We start from the raw sequence: 23,111 nt of genomic DNA on the forward strand, positions 1-23,111 counted from the left end.
TTAACCTATATTTGTGTCATGTTCTTAGCAAGATAAGCTTCTTTCTATGGCCATTGGTTTGCAATTTGCTCAAAATGCTTTGGGCATGTACATTATTATTAGAATGATTAGCATGCAAATCTTGTATAGCCCCTGGCAGTGGCATAGCACATCCACCCTTAAATTGCTCTTTCACACTCTTTCATTTAAAGCTTTCTTTTGGTTCCATCTTATTGCAAAGCCAATAATCTACATAAGTTATAGCCTGTAATCTGTGTTCTTCATTAATGAGGAATAAAAAGGAAGACCTATCACACCTATGTATTTCCAAAAGGTCAATAGCCAGGCGTTAGTAGACTGGACTCTAAAGGAGAAATAGGTATGTTTAAAGAAAACAGTATTCTAGGTGTGTCACAAACAGTGTTGTGTAGGACCGGAGGGGAAATGTGTTTAATTATTCCACATGGCCGGACACTGATACTTGATTTCTGTGCCACTTTCAGAACAATATCACCATAAAAACTGTTAACGAAGAGGCCACATCTCTCTAAATTCAAGCAAAACATTTTCTTTATTTAAGGCTGAAAAAAACTGACTAGAAAGAGTACTTACCCATAAAATTAACACATTTTTTTACAACCAAGTGTTGGTTTAATGTAATCTATCCAGTAAAATGTCAGAGAATATTCCAGCATGTAATACACTTTTTTCTGCTTTTGTTTATTTTATTTTATTTTAAGGGAAAATAAATGGTTCTAATAACTTGTGGATGACATCCTTGTCTTTTAAAGGATGTTTAGATGATTAATTGATCTAATGAAAATGTTATTGAAAGCCCCAACTCTCTGGAACTCTCTCCCTCTAAACATCCACAACTCTGACTCCCTTCACTTATTTAAAAAGCAACACCTCTACAAAAAAACCTACAACACGTGACATCTGCGCCCTTCCCCCCTCTGCTTTTTGGATTTTATTTTTCACATTTCATGTAAAGTGAGTATTAGAAAAGTGCTTTGAAAGTCCTATGAATTATTATAATTATTATTAAGAACAACCAATAAAATAATGTGTTGCAACTTGAATCAGAAAACAAATCCAGACATGCAATGGCCTTTTCACCCTCACACTTTAGTTTCAAACATAAAGTTTCTAACATAATAATCGATCATTTCTGTGAACTAAATAAAAGAAGAACAACCTTGAGACCTTGCACTCTCCTTGACCCCTCTGACTCCTCTATGAGAGATTTACATAGTTAAGCTTTGCAAAAGGCAGTGCATATTAAAGTGTGCTGTTAAGGCATATGCCACATTGAATGTCACCCAAACATGTAAAATCACTATCTCATCCTCTTAAATGTGCCACCATTAGCTGGTATCACTCACTCAGCCTTATTGTGACTTTAATTACTTATGTGACAATTTGATGAGCACAGTAGCTCCGAAGGTAAATGAGAATCACAAAGTCCTGTTAATACTAAACAATTTTGGCATTATAGGTCTGAATCATTCCTCCCTTCAATCCTTATTGATTACCAGACTTTGCGCTCTATTTCACACTCGAATTAGTGTTCCTCAGCTTTCCTACCATCCATCTCTGGGCTTCTCCCTCTCTTTCTCTTTCTCTCTCCCTGGCATGCGCTCCAGTTCATTATTTTCGTCATTTCTTGGTAATTTGCAGTTGGCTGTTTAAAACTTAGAGCCTCTTATTAAGTTTTGGCCATGGTGGATAAGAGGCAGGACTGGAAGAGCACAGAGATAAACTAATCATCTTAAAACCCTAATTATTTGTATCTTACTGTGACAGACTGTTTTTCCAAGCCAGCCAAATTGAGCCTCAAATGAGGAAAGGCATATCTGTAGAAGTGCTAATAATTTTAAGTCATCTCGATCTGGCGTGGTGTGGCAGAATTCATTAGTGCAGATTAGCACTGTGTGTACAAAGTAAATGAGATATCTAATAGCAAACGTGGAGGTCTAGAGACTCTTAATTTCCTTCCCAGTATGAGGGATGATGTTAAGAGGTTATATATATTTTAACATTGTGTCTTTCCATGTAGATTTGTCTGCTCCTTGCCTTGTTGACACTAAACTGCTGACTTCTAACCTTCCGTCTGCCAAAAGGACACCAGCTTGAACCCTAAATCAGATTAAACCTTGTTTCTGTGATGAAGAGGCAAGATGATTTCTTTTTCTTCTCGCAAAGATATGAAGCTATAATTATGTGTGTAAGAGGAAGGTTTGAAAAAATAATAAGATTACAAAGAATAATTTGCTGATATAATTACACCAAAATTGGGTACACACAATTGTAAGATACGTGTATTGCTTGACCTGGGTTAGCCAGTGAAATAAATCCTCCTTCTATAGCCTTTGTTAATTTGTTTTTATCATCTCCAAGTGGTGTTTGTGCAGGCAGTTCAATTTGCATGTGTAATTCCACTGTGCAAATTGACAACAAGTAGATAATTCGAGGAAATAGTCTGGTTGCAGGCCCCTGCTATCTTCCCAAGCCTATTCATTTTGAGGAACCGCTGAGGCATGAAACTCATACATCAACTATTTCCTGACAACGCTTAGGCTTATTGTCCCCTAAAATGTCATTACAGCCATTATTTATGAAGCTAATTCATTTATTAAACCATATTTACTCTGACAGAATTTGTCACATTCTATCCATATCCCGAGCATTAGTTTTGAACAATGTATTTCAATGAGTATGTATGATCACGTACAGCCGCGGAAAGTTTTGAATCAACCCCATTTGTCGCTCCAAAATAGCTGGAATATTGCAGAAACCAGCAGTGCTTCTTTGTTTAATTGACTTTTATTAATGGAAACTTTTCATGGCAAAAGTCTCAACCTCTTGTCTCGGAATAAAAAATGTACCTGCATATTTTATATTATATTTTGTCACAACAGAGAAGTGTAAACATGCACAAAATCAAATGGATTACAGCTGTTTCAGTAGTCCTGATAACCCCCCTCCGACTTCCTCCTTCTCCTCCAAATAAGAGTGAATTAGTGACTTTTTACATTTTGCAGTCAGACATCTGAAGCTGAAGACTTCTTGCATTGAGCCTCCTGGCCTGATGCTGCTGACTTATGGATCTGTCAGTTTAGTGCTGCAACGCTTCGTGACAGTGTGAATAATTTGCAGTTATGGCTGATGAAGGAACACATATGGGGATCATAAATTTCAATGTTATATGTAGTCTTTGGATCATTCCATCATACAATTCTCCTGCATCTCTTTCGTTGGACTTACTTGTCAGCCAAAAGCACTTATCACGGCAGAGGTGGTGAGCTGTGTTTGAACTGTTTTACTATATTGATTTGGAGGCATGACATTTTAATTAATACTGGGTGTTAAGTGTCATATAGGCAGTCAGTCTAATTGGCAAGAATGTGAATATATGAGACAAGCAAGGTAGGGGTGGTGAAGATAAGACTAAAGCACTTACTGTGAAAAGACTGTAAAATGGGATCAATGCAGGGAAAGAGAGACAGTCATGGGCAGAATTTGAGGTGGGAAAAAAACTGTAATATCTGTGCTCACTGTTTCTCTGTCAAGGTGTATTCTCTGCCGGATAACATAAATCATTGAGACACAGCTTGCTTGCTTCCTGCCTTCCACAGGTTGCAGAGTACGCCTCGTCATTGGGAGTCTGTACAGCCGGCACACTGAGACACAACCAGAGGGGGAATTTGGTAACATTGCAGCACTCCATTGAACAGCAAAAAGCTTTAAGGGCTTAGTGAGCATCAACATATTCAACTGATGAGATTCATCAGCACTCTTGTGTCAAATCTATTGTGACCACAGGCAGAGCTCGGCTGCAACTGCAAAGTGCAAAACAAAGTGGGAATAGCCAAACAAGGGGCTGTGTCCAATAGATGTTTCCTGATTTAAGCAGACTGAGACAGGTGATGTCTTAGCAGTGCACGTTTATCCTATAATATCCTGTAACTTTAACTTTTATATCCATTGACTGTGTGTAGAATGGATCTCATGCCTTCATTCCCGCCCATTGTGAGATGTGAAGCCAAAAAGTCTGATATTTTGCGCAGGTGAACCGAGGCCCCCTTTCCATTAACCAAAACACGCAAAACCCCAAGGTGGGTACAGTCCATGGCAGAACAGATCCTTGTGTTGGTTTGAGGCACAGAAGTTGAATGACTCATGTGTTACTGTTTGTTATGTTATCTCCGTAGACTGAATAAATAATGGACGTAGGATCTGTGACATCACCCCTCTGTTTATGAAGCACTGTTTTGAAGCCAATCGTCGGCGTGAGCCATATTGGAAATGCGAAACTCAACCAAACTTCTGTTGAGCTAGTGTGAGGTAAAGAGACGGGCTTTGAGCCTCCTAGTTAAAAGCTACAGTGTTCCCGCCTGTCAATCAAGTCAGTCATGTCCTTAAACGGGTAAAACTCATAATCTTAATATCTTCTGAACTGTTGCGTTATTAAAAAAATTTACCACCCGTACAGTGTGTGCCGATAGAGAAATTAGCTCTTCAGACTGAAACAGTTTTTTGTACCAGGCTGTAATCATGTTTATTTCTGCTGTAAAGATCGTCTTCTTTGAATTGGTGTGTATGTGGTGTCCAGTGTTTCTGCAGCCAGCCTCTAGTGGACGCTCGATGAACTACAGTTTATAACACTTCCACCTGGGCCTCATATTTTGAGACCGGAGGTTGCAGCTTGGTTTTCTCTCACCATTCCTCCTTTACTCTGAAAATCTGGTCCAGAACACTGTACAAGCCCGCATTGGTCAACAAAGCTGTCAATCAATCATCTTTTTAAAATCAAATTAAAACTTAACTCAGAAAACTGAACTCTTGGGCATAAATTAGCATGATAAGCACTAACTATAATAACTGACATCATGTTTGGGAAAAAATCATCTGACCTGAATTTTAATTTTAGTGTTTAACCAATGTTTGTTAATATGATGGGGGCGGGGTTTATGACCTACACTGCAGCCAGTCAGCAGGGGGAGTATAATTGGTATAATCTCAGATGCTGGAGGACTTTACCCCCATAAAGCATTTCATTTAAATTGAAATATTTTTTCAAAAAGTCAGATGGCCCTTCACATCATTTCTTTATTCATCTGTTTTCTCTTTCTTTCCAAATCACTATAACCTCTTCTGGATAGTTTCACAGAACGCAACCAGATCAGCATGAAATTAGTTCAGTCTGAATCTTTCCAAGGTCCAACCAGATGAGCTGAGATTTAATCTTGGACTCTATCCATAGGTTCACTTGCATGGTTGATTATAACAGCGTAAACGAAAGGTACAATCTTCCCTCGGTTTATCTTTAATCCAATATTCCTGCAAGAGAAAGAACATTTCTCTTGGAATTCAAATTCCCCTGCCCTTAATTTAAAGTGGATGCAATAACAAGGTTAAAACGAAGGACTAATCTCATTTGCTCTTACACAAAAACTCCTACCAGTCCATAACTATCCATTTCATGGGTGATTTTGACATTTTTCAATGATTCCTTTCTACAATGTCCGGAGTCCCCAGAATAATTCAAACTGCAGATATATTATAGTGAGCCAAAGAAGCAGCTCATACCGATCCTGACAGAAAATAATGCTTTGAAATAATAGGGGTTATTATTTGATGAATTAATTATGTCAGTTGCATATAGAATAGGTTATTCAAATACCATTTGAAATAACACAAAGGCACTAAATGACCTTAAACTTGTCTCATTTGTATTAAAGGATCCGACGAATGTATTTATAGGATAGAGCTCTTAGGAAAAAGTCAAAGAAACCAACAATTATGGAAGGATTTTAAAATACTGCAACAAAAAAAACCAATAGATGAAATATCACCTCTGTGGATTTATTTATTTTGTAGTGAAACAAATACCAAGAATAAATAATAAATTGGTGTAAATAATATCTGTTTTCTCAAAGGTGTTAATTAAGAAAATATATAAAACAATGTAATGGAAAATTTCTTCCAACTTTGTTTGAATGTAAGTGTTGATTGTGTCCTAAAGAAGTCCAGAATCTTAATATAGTTGAAAATGTAAATTGAAAAGCAGGAAGTGTTTTTATTTGTTGTAAAGGTAAATGGACTGTTCTTTAAAAGGGCTTTTCTAATTTTGTACATGTCACCATGATGTCACAGGTAACATGTAAAATACCCCTCAGTATAAACTAACTCCAGTCAAATGTACTGTTTTAACACAACACTGGGGTTTGGGGTTGCTCAAAGACACTTTGACATGTGACTGCAGATGATGGGATTGAACTGACAACCTTCTGTTTCAATGATGACCAAGAGGACCACAGAGTTACCATGCCCAATGAAAGTCTTTCTTTGATTTATCATAATGTGCAATAAGGACCAATAAGAAACTTAAATGTGAAGGGTTTTTTTTGAAGAGAAAGGTAAAAGAATGTGTTCTGAAACAATTAAGAAACTAACAATGACTAAAGCTACCAAGGCAATCAGATAAAATACAGGACAGCAGTAAAATAATAATTTAAATTTGTCCCAGTTTGTCTTTTTAATGATGATAATGTTTGTGTTGATTTAGTTATGTTATTAAAAAAAGCACAGAAATATTAATAATTAGAATAAAGATCCAGTCTTTTCATGTCCCTATTTCAGCCCACTTTGATCCCTTATAATAAATGTTTCTAAACCACTTCATGATTTCTTTTAAGCATTCAATGTTTGTTTTAAAAGCCTCCCTTCACCCATGATCTTTATTGTCAGTGGCAGGATATTTTGTTTGCTGTGCAATAAAGAATTCTATTTTCCATCCTTTACATAAAAGCCCACAGCAAATGAGACTCATGTGCACCTACACTAAGTTTACAGGTAAGCTCTCCATCAGCATCATGGCACAGGGGGAGGGAAAAAGCCCCCATATTGTGGAAATCTCCCGCTCCATAGAGAAAGAGAGGGGGAGAGAGATTGGGAGAAGGAATGCCTTGCCTTCCTCATTACACTGCTGTCATTTACTCTTCATCCCCCGTACTCTTTAGTGGTATTAAGACGGGATGTAAATTTGACAGTTAACGCTGTTAGAAAATGGCTAGTTCAAGAAGGGCAGGAATTAGAGATGGGCATTAGACGTTGATAAGCTCCTTTCCTCTGCCGCGGCAGCTGCTTAACATTCATAGGAAAGTCATCATCAAACAACGTTATCACAGCTCTGTTGACGGCTGAGGAACATCATCACTATGATAATTTTTTTATAGCTGTGAGCCAAAAAAGCACTCTTTTATTTCAGCGGTTTGTTAATGAGATAGGAGCTTGTTGGTATGGGCAAATGCAAACTTGCCACTCTCTAGCATTTGTTTGAGTCCCCCAGCCTCCCTGCATGTCTCTCACTGCCCCCCCTCCACACACACACACACACACACACACACACACACACAGGCACTGTTTAATGTTGCAGAGAGGAGGGGGGGGGGGGGGAGGGGGGGGGGGGCATTTTATGTACTCCTTTCGAAGTGCTCTGTGTACATTGCTGAAGGAGGGCCTTTATGTGTGCCTTTGCAGATCAGTCGCTCAAAGAGAGGAAAACATGGTTATATCAACAAACGCTCTCTCCTAACAGCCCTGTAGCTGGCACCTGTCACTCACCTGAGATTTAGCCATCTGAATAGAAAGAGGATGTTGATGGCTGTTTAAGCTGAGTAAACCCTCACCCACAATAGCATTGACAACTCTTCTTTAACCATGAGAAAGCTGCTTCAATTGACAGAATATGAGGCCCTCAGTAATTCTTGATGTTAATCATTAGTATTGTTTATCCCCGTGCTCATGGCGGCCCAGCTCAGTGGTTTCTTGCACTCTGGTACAAATGGAGCAATTCACATATGTGCTAGCATGCCAAGGCTAATCAGCTTTCCTATGGATCGGGATGCAAACTGTGGACTGTAGATACCAAAATCAGATTTTGGCTTTATCAGTGTTTGTATTTGTGGAGTGGGTTAAGAGAGATTTAATCTTTGGAAATCCTTACCAAGGGAGTTACAAATCATCTCTAACTTGGTCTAATTAATTCTAAAAACTTTTTGTTTGCTTACAGTTGGTGAGCAAAGGCAAACGCTGAAAGTTAGATGAGGCTAAAATGCTATGATGAAGTCTTACATGCAAGTACTAGAGAATATCAAGGATTAGAATAAAAGATAATAAGAGGAGGAGGATTTATTTTTATTATGTGCTTCAAGAAAAAAAATAAGATGTTGAGAATAAAGTTTAAATTTCGATTTCAAGCATGAAGTGGACAGTTTATAAGTGGCAATGTCATATATTTAGCTATTTTGAAGCTCATGCTATATATACATTGCTATTTCAAACATTATATTTCTATATTTATACATGTATGGTGATAGTTTCAATATGTGACATAAATAAATGCTTGGTTTTTATAGTTTCTTCAATAACTATTAGTATTTCCGTCCCCTGTCATTTGTACTTTCTAATTTTATATTTGGATTCATTGTCATTAACTAAGCAGCAATGAGAGAGACAACTGAAACAGTGTCATGACTAATAATGTATTAATTTATTAATAAGAGGTTTCATGAAACTGATAATATTAGTTATTAGGTGTACAGTTTTTTAACAGAAATACATCTGCTCCTGTCGTACAATAAAAGTGTCCACATGAAAGAAATAAAGTGAAGAAGCAAAGAGCATTGAAGCTAACGAAGTGTATTACACACTTATTAAAGTCATTTTCACTTTGCCTCCGAGACCTGGCCAAAAACACTTTCAAATTCTCATTGTACTCCAAGGTAAGCTATTTCCTTGTTAACTTTGAAGCAAGCTGAAAAACGTATAGGTAGACAGGGGAGGCATCAAATAATCAGTAACTTCAAAAAGCATGCTGCCACTTAGCACTCCTAGAGCTAATGTCCCCAAGACATCCAGAATGGAAATTATTCAAACTCATTTAGCAGCAGCAAATTGGTCTAAGTTCAATCAGAAAACAGACTGACATTGAACAAGAAGTGCAGCCTAATTATACTTGTTTGTCAAATGAAAATTTCATTTGGGCAGAAATGAAACCTCCAAGCAACTTCTTTTAAGGTGAGTTCCTAGTTGTATTATCAGCTAAATGCAGTAAAATCCATAATCATGTGATGATAATGAAAATGAAGCCAATGTTAACATTCAGGCTTCCAGTGCCCCGGGCACATGGTGATAAAAATTAAGTACCATAGTCCTCTGCCAGGCACGCTGACACCCGGGCTGGTCTTTAGCCTCTTAGATGCGTTTTTGCATTTTAAAAACTTTATCAAAGCACTGTTGCAATGTGGAAAATGTCAACGTGAAATGCACTGAAGGCAAATTGGAATTTCATTAATAGTAAAATTATTGCTTTTGACTGATGTATTACTATGCTTGTTAAGAGCTGGAGAGTGGAACGCTCGTCTGTCTGGTCGGCAGTCTTGCCTCTTCTTGTCCCATGCCATTTGCTGAAAGTTAGAGATCTATTTTCCAAATGAAAAATAAGAAGTTGCTAAAGTTGCTGGAAGTAAAGAAGCACATTGATTTATCAGGCGGTGAGCATTAAGTCATACTAATCTAAGATACTGAAACAAGAAGAGTGAGTCATACTGACAAATAATCTTCTGTTAAATTGCATCTTGCTGTGTTTCTTTATTTAATGTTTACCTGAAGACTGAACGACACAGTGCTGCAGAGAGGAGTCTTCTCTTTGTTAAGTGTGGTACATCTAATCTTTGAGTGCAGCCATCCCACAGTGAACAGGTATTACAGGTAGATAGACCTGACCTGGTGTGGAGCCGTCACTTTACAGGAAGCCAGCCGTGTTTATTGATTTCCTTTGTCATCCTTTCAGAGTCGATGACACTAATGTTGGAGGAAAATAATGTGAGCAGAGCGTCAGGCAGAGGACAACAGAACAACACAACGGCAGCTTGAACAGAGAGCTGGTGTTCATGTCCTCATGATGGATATGGATTTATGGTTTTTAGTCTCAAAGAAGATTCACTTTATTAAAATGTTGGAAGATGAGCCAGCATGATGAAGGAATTATTTGCTACCTTTTCATGCCCCTACATCTCTGACTTCTATTTGAAACCTGTTTATATAAAAAGCTAATACAAATAATTTCTGATTTAAACAAATATTAACTTTTCCTTCTGTTATGTGTAAATTAAAACCAAGCAAAATAATTTAAGTGGTTAGCTACTTTTTAAATAACATGAACATGTGTTTCAAATGATCAGTTGAGTGATTTAAATTATCTTCCAAGCTCTGTTTCAAGCTTTCTTTGCCACTTGGATGAAATTGACTTTTATGGGAAATATCCAAAAATGGTTTTAAGCTTAAAGACGTTTTTATGTTTAAACTATGGATACAGTGACTAGAATTTATTTTGTGAGACAACATTGGGGGTGAAAACAGCTCGATGAAGAGTCTAAAAAATGGGGATATGTTGTGTTAGGGTGACCGTAGTTTCACATTAAACTGTAAGACAAAAATGAAGAGATGTCTTTGATTTGGCTGCTCTGATTTATTTTGTATGAAGACTTTGTCACGCCAGGTGAAATAACTATTCAGCAGTTAACATTTGTATCATTAAAGAGTTTCATATTTTGATATAAATGTCAGCAAAGGTCTCTGACTTAAGACTGTTCAAAGCAACATTAACATTAACCTTTATAAAACAAAGCTGGATTAATGATCAGCTGATGAAACACCACCAGCCTGTGAAGTGTCTTCATGTGCAGAAGGTGCTTGTTTTAAACATAGACATATTTAGTTAAATATAAATGAGACAAATGAAGTAAAGATCAACCAACAGTGAGCTTTCCTTCAAAAATATAAGATTAACTTCCCACCTCAGATTTTTTACAGAGCGATGTTGTTGGTGGCCTCAAACATGTCTTGTATGCTCAAAATAACTCATTAAAAAATCGTCCTTATTATAAACAATGCTTTAATTTTGTGTGTGTGTGTGACATGTAACACATCTCACACCAGCACCTTCTTTAACAATGTCTACTTTCAAACATCTCTAATTCAGCTATAGGCCCTGTATGTATTTAAAATGGCACAATGTTGTCTATCTCTTCATCTTGTTTAATGACAGCATTAATTGGATTTGTAGTAATATTTGAAGCGAAATTATTTCAACAGATACCCTTCTTCATGATAATGATAAAGAAGCGCCTGTCTAGCATTCAGTGGATGTGGATTTGAAAGCCAAGGTATTTCCTGGCATTTGTAGTGAAGCTCTGACCTCTTGTGGCGTGTTTTGGAAGTGCAGAATCCTCATGCTACAATAGCAGCGGTGATGATGATAAGTTCTGTGGTGCAGCAGCTTTGTAAGGAGGCATTTTAATATTCAAAATTAAAGCTTCTTGGAGAGCCATTTGATAGCCCTCCGTGTATAGTGCAACCCCTCAGGTGATTCCCAGAAAATGGTTCTTCCAATGGACTTCCAAAATGGTCCCTATAGGAAACATTTGGATGATATGTTGAACAGCCAAAAGAAATGTTCCATGGGGATCCAGTTATAGGCTGTTCAATGTGGAACTGTGAAGGAGTTTTTCTCAGCTCCTGAAAGGGCCCGTACCAGAGCTGGTTGAAGAGCGATTCTGTAAGTTGTAATAGAACAAATTGGGATCAAAAAAATCAGAGCTTAATTAACGTATGTCAGGTGATGACTTCAGGGCTCACTGGTTCTGTGCGGTTTGTGATCTTAACTCAGTCCTGTCAGCGTCCCCTGACACACACAGTGCAGTGCTTTACTCATTTGATAAATAATCATGCTGATGATAACCCGAACCAGCCCCCAAATTCTACCTGTCAAAAGTTACTGCTGCTACTTTGACGAATAACAACCCCACCTGACATCATCCCAACACAAGAAACAATAGAAGTCTGTCACTAATGTTCTGCTGGAGGTCACAGGTCGATCTGGGAAGCAGAATGCTCATTAACATCTTAAACCTTCAAACAGGTCCACAGCACGCAAGACACCAAGATGTCAGACACACTTGAGGACTTACTGAAGGACTGAACTGATGTAACTCTCAAGCAAAGGGGGACCATCATCTGACCTTCCTACACAATAATAACAAGTCACTCAAGCAATCAGCTTAATGGATGTTTCCGGATTCAAATGAGCTGCAATTGAAACATCAAGGGACTATTGGTCATATCTACAGTCATAACTTTCTGTAGCTGCATCTTTTTTCTGGAGAAGTAACAGACATTTTAGTGCACAGGTTACAATTTATATTTTCTTTCTTATAATACAAAGTAAAGGACACAAATCGATCAAATGAGATGTACAACATGACATGATAGATGATTGTTTGGGATTAATACAACTAAATCTGTCTCTTCTTATTGTATTAATTTAAATGATTTACAAATGCAATACGTGTGCTTTTTTTTTCTCCAGTTCCCCGCTTTTATTCAACCTGCTTTTATTCTTAAGTTGCCTTTTAAAGCATTAGATAATTATTCATGTCAAGATCAAATGGAAAGAGTTAAATTCCCAAGAGAGCATAGATTCCCTCACAGCCTGTAATTCACCAGAATTTTGTTGTAGTCCTGAACCTTTTCTAGAGGAGTTTAGGAGCGAGTCTTTGAATTGTTTAGGACCAAGAAAACTTCACTGAAGTACCTCTAGATAAAATAAACTGCAGACTTTCAGCATGTCGTGATTATCATTATTATTATTATTATTATTATTATTATTATTATTATTATTATTATTATTATTATTATTATTATTATTATTATAAGTTGTAGTAGTAGTAGTATTAGTAGTAGTATTAGTATTTTAAACTACTATAATGACTTTTTTACTATTATAATTATTTTTTATTCTAATTATTATTCATTATTATTGCTTATTTTACTTTATATTTCAAAGAGAAGGTGTCTGATTTTTTTCTACCAGGCACAAACATATCCATGTTTCATACCTGATATGTTGAGAACTGTTTTCAACCATGACTATAAATGAAGTAAGATGATTTATCTCTCTTTTTCAGTGATTTGTAATTCTTCAAACTGGTCAGCAAGTACAGTGTGTTACCTCCAGTACCTCGGACTTTCAGCATGTGGTTATTATTATTATTATTATTATTATTATTATTATTATTATTATTATTATTATTATTATTATTATTATTAATTCAAATTACACTTTTATTATTTTAATTCTAATTATTAATTATTTTTTACTATTATTATTAATTATATATATTTATTTTTCTTATTATCTTCTTTTATTTGTTTAAAAAAGATAATGTGTTTGAATTTCTTCTACCAGGCACAAACATGTATTCCATGTTTCATACCTGATATGTTGAGAACTGTTTTGAACCATGAGTATAAATCCAGTATGATGATTTATCTCTCTTTTTTCTGATTTGTAATCCTTCAACTGGTCAGCAAGTACAGTGTGTTAAAGCCAGCTATGGAATGTAAAGACATCTATGAATGAGGGCCATTGTTGATTCAAGCTACAAATCCATCGTTGTCAGCCCGATGAATCCTAATGAATCAGAAATCTGTCACATTTACTCCACAATGAGGGTAGCTGGCAAACTTTCTCTGCAAAATGAAACTATTATCTTCAACTAGACATGCACGGGGCTCAATATAAATAAATAAAGTCACACTTATCTTGTGGCCAGTGTGATTATTGTAGCTGAAGCTGACATCCAAATTGACTGTCTTATCACGCTGAAATGATTTCGGCTGAGTAGAGACTGTAGATGAAAGCAAAATGATCTTTAAATAGTAGTCAAAGATGAGTCCTTGATAAGTTGTCCCACAACAGTTTTGATCAATGAAGCATGCACTCAATATATTGCCTATTTAGATAATGTGAGATAAACTCAGCTTCCAAATGATTCATAAATTATATTTCCTTCAGTACGTGGAAATGACTTTATAGCCACGCTGAACTCTTAATGTTGGGACATATTGTAGATGCTGCAGGGACATTATGGTGAGCTGGAGGAGATCATTTACAGACACAGTGGAGTTTGTGATAGATTTTGATTAAACTTTAAATACTTTAAGTATTACTCATATTAGTATTATTGTTAGTAGTAGTAGGAGTAGTAGTGTTATTAAAATATCCATATATTTATTTACTTTTTATGTAATAATAATAATAATAATAATAATAATAATAATAATAATAATAATAATAACAATAATAATAGAAAATAAAATAAAATACTAAACAATAATACAAACAATAATTATTCATATGATTATGACTGTGATTAGGATTATTATTGTTATTATTAATTTTATTAGTAGTAGTAGTATTAGTATTAGTAGTAGTAGTAGTAGTGGTATTAGTAGTAGTAGTAGTAGTAGTAGTAGTGGTAGTAGTAGTAGTAGTAGTGTTAATATTCTATCCTTTTTATTATTATTATTTTTTGTAATGTAATAATAATAATAATAATAATAATAATAATAATAATAACAATAATAATAATAATAACAATAATAATAAGGATAATAATAACTATTATTTTTATTGCTATTATTATATTATACAAATCCTAGTAATAATGATAATAATTTGTTTAATTTGTTTATTTTTTTTAGTTGCATTATTATTATTATTATTATTATTATTATTATTATTATTATTATTATTATTATTATTATTATTCACATTCTTTTATTTTCATTGTGGGTTTTTTTTATTATTTAAATTTTGTATTATATTTTTATTATTAATCATTATCATGTGCTCCTAAAACTGGCATTCGGCTGATATTGACCAGTCAAATGAGTCACAATGGGCCTTTAACATTGTTTCAGCAGGAAGTCTAAATAAACTTGACGACACAACAAAGCCTTCAGAAAATGTCAGTCCTGTTTTTCTTCCTGCAGTGTTTGTTTAATGGTCGCTGGAATCTTATCTGCTGCTCACTCATCATTTTTGGAGCCTAGTTATTCCCAACCCTAAACCCCATTTAGGTTTTATTAACATTATAGAATAGTTCACATTCAGGTAACAGAATCTTATTACGTTGATATAATGAAACAATGTTCAGTGGTTTATTTGAATCATGGATTCAAGGGGCCGCTTTAACCAAGGCAAACAAATGGTTGCTGTACCTTTTCTAAGAGCTCAGCGGTTTACAGAGACTAGGGTTTCATATTAGCCTCTGCACCTCTCTGTTCCACTGTGAAGGGACTCTTAGAATGACAATGATGTCCGCCACTATTAACATTTTAAGTCAGCATTTTATTGTCACAGATTGTTTCTACAGACTCCCATTCAGGAGAAGAGAACCATCCTGTTGGGTTGTTTATGTGTCTTTAGATATTTCTAAAAACTAAATACATGCACACTCAGTGCCAAAAGCTAATGAGCAGGAGTCTAAAACCAGTCTGTGATAGTTTTGGATTTCCCTGTCCTCATAAGCCTCTCATTGTGTTTGAGGATCTGCTTTGTACAAGTGCTTGCCAGCTGCTTACTAAATGAGGTTATAGTGTTTCCCTATCAACTGTAAATTTCAATAATTTGTTGGAGAGGCCTCTCACTGTCAGTTTTTATCATATTATCAATGACGACTCAATTTTCCTCTGCCACTCCATCTCAGGCAATGACCCCCAGCCCTATTACAGTCCTGTAATGAAGTGCAATGGAGTGGTAATTGGTCCACATTATACCAGATCAGGTAACATTAGACTTATTTTCTTATCACAATGAGCCCTGCTGGTGACTCTCAATGAGAAACCAAACACAGTTCCTTTCTTATGCAGGCTATCATCCAAATAACATTTCAGCTCGGACCCTTTCCCCATTTCAGTTTTCCATTTCAAGATTGTCTCCGGACAGTGCTTTTCCAGTTTCCTCAACTTAAAAGTCTCTTGAGCAACCTCAGCGGCAGTGGAGATATAAAGAAGAGCTTACCCACAGTGGGGAAGTACAGTCAATGAGACGGTAACATGAGCGTTACGTCTGCAATCTTAGATGAGCAGCGCTCAGCTTCCCCTTTATTACAGCCTACTGAATGCTTTGTGCTGCATACATTTACTTCTTATAATAATAATAATGATAACAGTAATAATACTTTATTTATATAAGACTTTCCAATACAGACATAACAAAGTGCTTCTCAATGATGTTTTTCATGTTATTCTCTAACTGCCAAATAATAAACCCTTCAAGAACCAAATTCTAGAAATAATGAACAAAATGTTTTTCATCGCCCAGATGTTGTTGTTGTTGATGTTGTTGTTGTTGTTGTTGTTGTTGTTGTTGTCGTCGTCGTCGTCGTCGTCGTCATCGTCGTCGTCGTCATTGTCGTTGTCATAGTCGTTGTCATTGTCGTTGTCTCTGATTGCAGGAATTGAACATTTTTGTTTGTTTTGGTAAGTTTTTATTTGAATGTTGTAATATCACATTGTGCAGCAGGGCCTCAGTGTTGGCAGTGCTTAATTCCCTGGATGTGCTCATACTGTCTAACCATTACACAGAACAAGGGTGTATTTATGAATAGTAATTGTTATTAGAAACATATGAAAAAAAGGAATATACAAAGCTAAATTTCCTCTTAACCCCAGTTTTTTTATCTCAACCTCTCGACTGGAAGGATTATTAATTATCTGACACATTAGAGGAAACAATGTCACATATACTTTCACACTTGGTTGAACGCATCTCCCTAAAACACATTCAGGGCTGTTCTCACAAACTGGCAACCCACAAACTATTCTCACCTTTACTGAATGACCCCCATCCAGAGAGTATTCAGAACTCTTTTCTGTGTAATAGTACTACTTCAATACCAGAAGAGATGGGACGCTGTGTAAAATGTTGATGAAAACGGATTTTGTTAGTTTGAAAAAATTATTAAAGCTCTATATTAGATTTAGAATAGGGAAAAAACAACAAATCAGATGTTGACACTGAAAATCGTTAGTATTTTTTAATGAGAATATTTGCTAATTTTAAATTTGATGCCAGCAACAAGTTTCAAACTGTTGGAGAGGAGACAACAACATATTAAAAGGTCATGGACGAACGTCATTTAAAAAAATTAAAAAGGCTCCAGATAGGTCGGATCTCTAAGAAGTAAGGATGGGAAATCACTGCATTAAAAACAGACATGACTGTAGTGGAAGTCACATCATTAAAAACAGACATGACTGTAGTGGAAGTCACATCATTAAATACAGACATGACTCTGTAGTGGAAATCACTGCATTAAAAACAGACATGACTCTGTAGTGGAAGTCACTGCATTAAAAACAGACATGACTGTAGTGGAAGTCACATCATTAAAAACAGACATGACTGTAGTGGAAGTCACATCATTAAATACAGACATGACTCTGTAGTGGAAGTCACTGCATTAAAAACAGACATGACTCTGTAGTGGAAGTCACTGCATTAAAAACAGACATGACTCTGTAGTGGAAGTCACTGCATTAAAAACAGACATGACTCTGTAGTGGAAGTCACTGCATTAAAAACAGACATGACTCTGTAGTGGAAGTCACTGCATTAAAAACAGACCTGACTCTGTAGTGGAGATCACTGCATTAAAAACAGACATGACTCTGTAGTGGGAGTCACTGCATTAAAAACAGACATGACTCTGTAGTGGGAGTCACTGCATTGAAAACAAGCATGACTCTGTAGTGGAGGTCACTGCATTAAAAACAGACATGACTGTAGTGGGAGTCACTGCATTAAAAGCATTACTGTGGTGGAAATCACTGCATTAAAAACAGACATGACTCTGTAGTGGAAGTCACTGCATTAAAAACAAGCATGACTCTGTAGTGGAAGTCACTGCATTAAAAACAGACATGACTCTGTAGTGGAGATCACTGTATTAAAAACAGACATGACTCTGTAGTGGAAGTCACTGCATTAAAAACAGACATGACTCTGTAGTGGAAGTCACTGCATTAAAAACAGACATGACTCTGTAGTGGAAGTCACTGCATTAAAAATAGACATGACTCTGTAGTGGAAGTCACTGCATTAAAAACAGACATGACTGTAGTGGAAGTCACTGCATCAAAAACAGACATGACTCTGTAGTGGAAGTCACTGCATTAAAAACAGACATGACTGTAGTGGAAGTCACTGCATTAAAAACAGACATGACTGTAGTGGAAATCACTGCATTAAAAACAGACATGACTCTGTAGTGGAAGTCACTGCATTAAAAACAGACATGACTCTGTAGTGGAGGTCACTGCATTAAAAACAGACATGACTCTGTACTGGGAGTCACTGCATTAAAAGCATTACTGTAGTGGAAATCACTGCATTAAAAGCATTACTGTAGTGGAAATCACTGCATTAAAAACAGACATGACTCTGTAGTGGAAGTCACTGCATTAAAAACAGACATGACTCTGTAGTGGGAGTCACTGCATTAAAAACAAGCATGACTCTGTAGTGGAAGTCACTGCATGGGCTCAAAATTACTTCCGTCTGTGAACACAGTTTGTTAAAACTATACCATGCAAAGAGGAGACCATATACAAACATGATCCAGAAGCACAAAGACTTCTCTGGACCCGGGTCCATTTAAGATGGACTGAGAAACTGTCCTGTGGTGTAATGAATGAAAATCTGACATCCTTTTTGGAAATCATGGATGCCACATCCACCGCTCTAAAGAGGAGAGGGACCACCCTGCTTTATATCAGTGCACAGTTCAAAAGTATATGTGTACACATCTGTGAAGGCTCTATTATTGTGAAAAGTACACAGGTTTAGGAGCAACATATGCTGCCATCTAGGGAGACACTACATTTTCAGTTTCAACCTTTGGTATGTTGTCTTTGCAATACTTCTAATTAAGTATAGGGTTTTACTGATTTGCAAACCATTAAATTCTGTATTTAACAACATTTTACACAGCGTCCCAACTCTTATATGATACCAAATTCTGTTTACTGATCCCAGGATCAGTAAACAGAGAGGTGATTAAAGGAAATGTTGATAATTTTATTAAAATCTGTATAAATTAAAAAATATATATAAAGGAAAAAACATTAACATTAATTAATTAATTGTGCATCCTCCAAAGTCATTCTATTTATTTCATTATATAAGTCATCATTTAAACCTGCCATACATCTATTGGCCTGGTGTAATGTTTGAGTTGCCATGATATTTTTGCTACCACGAAAGCCCTATATTGTAAAATTACAAACTAAACGTAACATACTGTGAATCAATTGAATCCAACAACTAAATATCAACATACTCTAGACATGGTTATGATTAAATAAAACATATTTAGGACACTTTACTCACTTTTTTCTTGACAAACCTTATCCTTTAAAATACAAAGACGAGCTTGCAGAAAAGATGAGTTGTGTGAATTTATGATTTAATTGTTAACCAATGAACAAATTTACTATCCAGAAATGTTGTGAGGATAAACAATAAGATTGATTACATAAAAATGGTGTGGAGGAAAAAAGGATGTTAAATTTAGGCAGTTAAAGGTAACGCTGTCATAATACAACACTAGGTATTTGAGGGTTCAACATGAAGCCATTTTAAACTACATTTATTCCACTCCTCAAAATCTGTCTGTGGAAGTATAAAGTTTTCTATAATGAGGCGTATTGGATGGATATTACTGAATCAAAGACAGTTTACTCATACCCTTTAAAGTAATTATGAGTCCATTAGCTGCAAAAGCCATGTTTTGTGAATAATACAAAATCTAGCTCAGTAAAATTAAATAACACAGTGGAGCAGCATCTTAAGTGCTCCAACTTATGGTAGAGTTCAAAAGCAAACTTATTTATAACCCGGCTCTTTTCCTGATCTTCTGGATGTGTGCGATACTTGATTCTGATTGGTCAAAACCCCTTGACGACAGTTATTAACTTTCACTAACATGAGCAACACCAGAGGCAACACCAGAGACAAACTGATCACACGTCATGTCAAATCAATCCACAGAAAAGAGTTCAGACACATTTAGCTTCTGCTTGTTGACACCATAGACCGTAAGGTGAGGTAAAACTGTTAGCTTCTGTTAGCATCGAAACAATGTGGCTAAAACGTTAGCTTCAGTTAGCATGCTAATTCAGCAGGCTATGGACATTTTCATATTGGATCCTGTCCATCAATCTGATGAAGGAGCGGAGCAGGTGAGAGGAACTTTAGGTTAGCGATCTCTACAAAGAAAGTTAAACCATGAGCGGTGGTGATGATAGCAGCAGGGTTCATAGTTGTGACATTAGTTTCTCTTTAAAGGTGTGTGAACCGCAGAGCTCAGAGAAGAAGGAGAGCTGAATGAGGACAGTTTCATGTTCAATCCACCGCAACAGGCAGAGAAGAATCCATCACCATGGAACGATCACTGGGACTAAAAACTGTAAACATAAATCATTTAAACCAATAAAATATTATTTAAATAATATTTTTTTCCAACATGTCTGTATCTTAAGTTAGTAGGTTAGGTTATAAGAGGAACAATGTATGGTTAGCAGGTGGTTATTGGGGACAAGACCCCATAACTACTGGGGGGGGGACTGGCATACGGGAAAGTGGCTGCAGTTGAAATCGAACCTGGCCTCTCTTACATGGGGCACCACTTCACCACTTGGCCAAACCAGCGCCCCCCTGACACACACTGAAAACCCTCTGCAGACGAAAAGGACAGGATATTGGATAACAAGGTTAAAAAAGGAGCAAAAATATTGTCTTATTAAAGTAAGGCTGCAGAGATTTGGTTTGAGCCACACAGAGAAGTGATTTCAAGGACGCCCGTACGAAATGTAACCGGCTGGTCATGCTTATGATAGCTAATGGCAGAATTAAAAGAAATAAGAGGAATCTTTTAGTACAGGAAATTGTACTCAGAGATGGGTAATAGATCACTGTCCCCTTCACAGGAAGCTTCAAAAGGACAGACAGGGAACTTATGCTTTAAAATATTAAAAGTTCTTCATTGTGGGAAGAGTTCAAAACAGGAACAAAAAACTATATTTTTAGATTTTGACTCCAAAATCAATTCACAGATGCGTGAATAAGCTCTTCTCTAGTGTAAATCCACATTTACTTGTCAAACTACACTAAACAAGTCTGAATCAGAGGAACAAAAAGACTCAGGCTTGGACTCAGAAAGAGCCTGTTTTTCTTTTTTTATCAGTACTCATATCAGCGATATAATAGTTTGGTGTTTTATTGGGAGAACAGAACAAAGGTGCTTTTGCAGAATCTTCCATGACAGCTTCGATCAGGTTTGTTCTTTCTTGATCAGTGATTATGATCTCTGGTGACCTCCTCGTGTAAATATGTCCAGAGCATTGCATGATCAAAGTTTCTGCTTATATTTAAAAGCTGCTGAAACCTTATAACTCCAGCAGGACTCTGAGGTCCCCTGATCAGGGTTTGTAAAGACAAGACTCAAAACTAATGGAGATTGTCGCACCTAAAATTTGGAACTGTGGACATTTTTAAAAGTAGTTTGAGACCCATTTGGTCCGATTTGCCTTTGTTTGATCTGTCTGCTTTTTTGTGATTGTTATGAATGTCTGTCTTGAGTCGCCTCTTAATATTTATTGTGAAGCACTTTGTGGCACCTCTTCTCGAGAGGTGCTTTACAAATAAACTTTACTTACCAATTTACTTACTTTGAACTGCTTTAATTCTTCAAAGAAATGCCATGAAAATGTACCCCAAGTGCCACCTTCAACAGTTTAGGAGCAGAGTAACTATGAAGGGCCTCAAGCTCTGCAAAGTAGTTTGTTGTTTCATCCTGAACAAGCCGCTCACATTTTAGACTTACTTTGTTTAATGCATTCGATTAGAGATAAACTCAAGCTTTGCTTTTAATCTGGGACTTCATATTTCTGTGAATCACTGACACTTTGCAACATGTTTCTTACCAGCATAGGTGGAAATACTTTACATCAGACGAGCGACTCTCTGCATTAAAGCAAATTTATAAAGTGCCATTACTGCTTACTTTTCACTTACACCTTAATAGAGGTGCCTAAATCTCCTTCCTGTGTGCCATGTGGTCTCTGATTCATCCGTCTGCATGGTGACTTCATATTAAAGCTTACAAAAGTAATTGTCTGCTGCCCTCTAGTGGTCACAGTGTGGTGGTGAAGTGTGTTTTCACTGGAAATCAAGTGTTTTATTTGGGAGGACAGTTCTATTGTGATTTTAAAACTTCAGGAGTAATACCAGTGGTGGACAAAGTCCATGTCTTCATTACTGAAGTCAAAGTATAGATCCTCCTGGTTAAACATTACTCCAATACAAGTGAAAGTTGTTCAGTCAGATTCTGACTTGAGTTAAAGTCCTGGAGTACTTGCTTTTAGTATTCAAAGTGCTTTTTAAAATATCTCTAAATGTATTTTCACAAAGCATGAGGTCAGTCAAGAATGCATGGGTGAACATTCTGCTCCGTTCTGTGTATCTAGAAAACATGATTTCATATCTAAAAAGTCTACCATGAAATATAAACTAAGTTACTACAAGCACAGACAAGTTTACAATGTTCCTCTGGAATCAAAGCAGTGTGTTAGCTCCAGACCTCCACATGCTTTCTCTGGTTAGATGCTGATGTTTTGGAGGCTGTAATGAAGTTTGTGTGATCAGATCAGAGATTTACAACAATACAAACAATCATTCTTTATTTCAAAACCTCAAACGTGGGTTTAAAATATGGCCGTGGTGCTCAGTTAGAGAATCATCATCCTTCTCAGTCATAGCCATCATCACCACGACTAAATGAGCGACTGATCTGAAGAACGTTTGATCTACGCTCAACCCAGGTACGGCTACACCACTGAGACAAGCCAAACACAAGGACACCAACAGTTTACGGTCTTTGGGATCTGATTTCAGAAAAGAAGATTCATCAGCTGACTTCAAAGATAAAGTAGTGAGTAACTAGAGCACTGATAGAAATGTAGAGGAGTCAAAAGGATGATATTTGTCTTTAAATGGAGTAAAAGTAATAAGTTCACCAAAAAATAATACTCAAGTACATTTACTTTGTTACTATCCACCACTGAGTAATAGTGACACCATTTAGGTGAATTATTTACTTACTGAGTCATTCTTTCATTTTTTTTGTTAGTTCAAAAATATATATTTATTGTGTATG

This window comes from Notolabrus celidotus, chromosome 4 (genome assembly GCF_009762535.1).
Source record: "Notolabrus celidotus isolate fNotCel1 chromosome 4, fNotCel1.pri, whole genome shotgun sequence".
Classification (NCBI taxonomy): domain Eukaryota; kingdom Metazoa; phylum Chordata; class Actinopteri; order Labriformes; family Labridae; genus Notolabrus; species Notolabrus celidotus.